Source organism: Acyrthosiphon pisum, chromosome X, assembly GCF_005508785.2.
Source record: "Acyrthosiphon pisum isolate AL4f chromosome X, pea_aphid_22Mar2018_4r6ur, whole genome shotgun sequence".
Taxonomy (NCBI): domain Eukaryota; kingdom Metazoa; phylum Arthropoda; class Insecta; order Hemiptera; family Aphididae; genus Acyrthosiphon; species Acyrthosiphon pisum.
The window spans coordinates 21,945,036-21,948,558 of record NC_042493.1 but is presented as its reverse complement, the minus strand read 5'-3'; the positions used below and the strand labels follow the sequence as shown (position 1 = coordinate 21,948,558).

Below are 3,523 nucleotides of genomic sequence, written 5' to 3'. Positions count from 1 at the left end.
AGAAAAAGTTCAAACCTATGTAATGTGCAGTTATTCTTAAATATTATGTTGTGGTATGTGAATCTGTCCAAATGTCTGCAGTTAATGACATACATTTTATTTTCTTTAACTGTATTTTAACTATTACGACCATGGCTTCAAATTTTTGATCCATCAATTTGGTTAAATGTTTCCGTTTTGGTGGTTTGTATAGAGGCACTGTTACTTTTAAAAGTTTAAGTAACCCAGGTTTTTCAATTGCGTTCAGAGGCATGTTATCTTTGGAAATCATGTACAGGATAGTATCTGTTATATTTGAGTGTCTTATGCCTCCTTCTGAAACACAAATGTATTAACTTATATTATAAATTAATAAAAAAAAAGAAGAAAGATATAAGATTATAAAATAACAACAATAAACCTAAGTTAGACATAAGGTAAGAACCTTTATAGGTTAATTAAATTACCTTTAAATTCTTCAATATTTTTTATGCTTTGAACAATGGTAGGTTGACTAGATAAATTAGTGTTTCTATTGTCTCTAATTGGCCATTGTGTTTTGGTTATTGATATACTACTACATGGATCTTGTGGATGCTCTTGAGCTTGAGGTAGGCTTTGAACTTGGTCTTGAACTTGTGAAATATCAGAATCATCATCATTAAAATCCTCCTTTAAAACATATATACATTTTGTCAATATCAACCTTGTTATGACCTTTTCCTCTTCGGATGAGTATTTAAGTTTGGTCGGTGATTTTATTTTCAGATGATTGAAACCAAACTGCAGGTTGGAAGTTGGTGAAGGCAACGGCGCAGTCAGAGGAGACTGATTTTCTGTCGGAGATTCAGGGGCGAGATCAGCTAGAAACACAAAAATAAATCCAGAACAAATAAAAATAAAAGTATTTCAGTCAATTTTTAGATTTATATATTTACCAATCGACTGGCCGGTCACCGCGTCTACAAATAACTGCCGCACGATAGGTGTCTTGGGCACTCCAGCACCGACTTCAATTGCAGCAGTATGTCTTTTAGCGGCACCGCTGGCCACTGATGCCATTATCTGTTTAACGACCGACTCATTGTATATCGGCACTGGCCGATATACAATGTTAGCCACAGGTTCACCATCGACCTTGGCCCCGAAAGGATAATGGACCTTTGTATCAAATTTGTATGGCACCACCTTCAATGGTTCCAGCGATCAGCACGTACATTTACCCTGTCCTTAAGGGATAAAGTCAATCCTATGACAAAAGAAATAAAAAAACAAAATTTAATATAATATAATATAATAAAAAATTTTTTTAACCATAAATCTCATATACATACATCAGAGGATTCAACTTCGTTAAGAAAATTATTTGAAGAATCCTGAAAAAAAAACAATATTCACGTATACATTTAAGCAAAGGAATGAATAGTAAAAACAAATAAAAAAGTAACTATCATACATTGAAAACGTCGACCACTTCCCTGTTCAATAGGTGAAACTTATTTGCCTCCGCCATTTCAGCCTTGGTGGCTATGACCAACTTGGATCTCGAATCATCCATGCCAACGAACACCCACTCGCATCTAGAATAAATCGAAACATAAACATAGAAAGAACTAAACATAAAAATGTAAAGGACACTTACGATTTACGGTGGCTATTAGGGTAGACGTAGGCAGCCGGTATTACCTCAAATGAATTAATCATAGCCATTAATCTAACTTTGACATTAGTAAAATCCGCCCTCTTTAAAAAAAGTGACTTGACGATGTCTAGCCGATAGCTATGCGGATTTGTAATTCGAATAAAAACATCTTCTAGAGAGACGTTCCCCGCAATGGAAAGTTTGCTAAAAAAAACGTCAGAAGATGTCTTACCATAATCCCTAACAAGCCTCTTGATAGAAAAGCAGTCGGCCGATTTTACTGCCGTAGACATTCCACAATCTTGGGTTGTTAGATTGTATAAAATTAATACCCATCGCTCGGCAACCTACACATGACAATAAAAAAAAAAATTTTAATTTCAACCAAAATAGGTACAATAACCACGACTTAACTGACCTCATTGGTGGAACAAGCGAGAACGTCTTGCGTTAGGACTTGGAACAACCGACTCAAATCCTTCCTGACATACGAGCCAATAGGCACATGTCCAAACAAATAAAAATTTGTGTAGTTCACACGGCAACCAACCGCAGTTGGGTTGAACCTGACATAGCCGTCCGCGTCGCGTCGACTCTTCCGACGACGACCAGGTAAAACCTGTATGACTGGGAATAACACGGACAATCTTGTTGAATCTAGAAAGTGTGATTCACCAAACGCGTGAAACCGCAGAATCATTTCCAAATCGTAAATTTATAATAAAACCTACAAACAAAAACATAAATATAACCTAACCAGTCGTTAAGGCACACAGAAACCACATTAAACCAATAGAAAATATAGTAAAAAATATACAAACGTTTCTATCCAGTTTTTCTTTGTGGGCCACATCGATAAGTTTACTGAGCTGTCGAAGGAAGGTAGTGATTCTACTGTCAACATAATACGGCCAATTCTTCGACGAATATACTAGTAATTTGCGGTTAACGCAAAATTCTACTAGCCGAGAACCGTATGTGCCCATCAGTGATAAGACTTCGTGAGAAGTTTTACCACTGACGACACATTCAACACGGACGCTACACCCGGTGACGGCGTCCATGAGGAAGTCGGTCATGGAACATAGGAATTTTCCGGCTACATCGTCGACATTCCTCACTTGAGCCATATCGCTGTTCTCGACATGACGGTCGCCGAGCAATAGCCAAGTGACAATGCCGATCGCACTTAACCCGTTTCGAAGCATATGTACCGCGGGGTTGTAGCCCTGTAAGTATGTCGAATTTGGCAAAATATCCTAAAATACACAATTATAATTAAACTTTAATCTGCTGTGTTAATAATCAAAACAAAAAATTACTTTGACAGTGGCTTTAGGGTTTCCTTTGAAGTATCCAAAGTCGTAACTACCCAGGCCATGAAAAAATTTCACGTTATTGCAAGATTGCAAAACATTTTCCCTTCTAAATAAAAGGGACCTGCAGGATCACTGCATCCGCAGGTTGACACCATAATGCAACTGTACAATGACAATAGTAGGATTATAGGGGTCTATAAACCTACTAATATAAGGTACAGCTGCATCTGGTGACAACTGCAGCCCATGTCCAGCGCAATAAAATCTACATTAAAAAAAAATATATATATATTATATATGAATAAAATAACAACAGTTGATATACAGTGAACGCTAAACTAAAAAAAAATGAAATAGCTTACAGACACTGTCCGAAAACTTCGTTTCCTCTTGAGAGTCTATCAACTTCAAAACAAATTTTTGACCAGTCCGAGTGGTGAACATGCCACTTCTTTGACTTGAAGTTACCGGCCCCCTTCATCCGGCTAAGGGAATGGCTAGACAGGTTGGCCAATGCTGGACCGAAAATTAATTCTATAAACCGTTTCCGCCAATCTACCTCGACGGCCTGAAATACTTCCTC

At 37.4% G+C, this 3,523-nt stretch overlaps 1 non-coding gene across 1 annotated transcript; it reads left to right on the top strand.

The window, feature by feature from the left end:
* The first annotated feature begins 3,097 nt into the window (after positions 1–3,097).
* On the top strand, positions 3,098–3,168 carry Mir3034 (microRNA mir-3034). Its single transcript, NR_040198.1, has one exon. It is a non-coding gene; the product is annotated as a microRNA mir-3034 (primary transcript).
* The last annotated feature ends 355 nt before the right edge of the window (positions 3,169–3,523 follow it).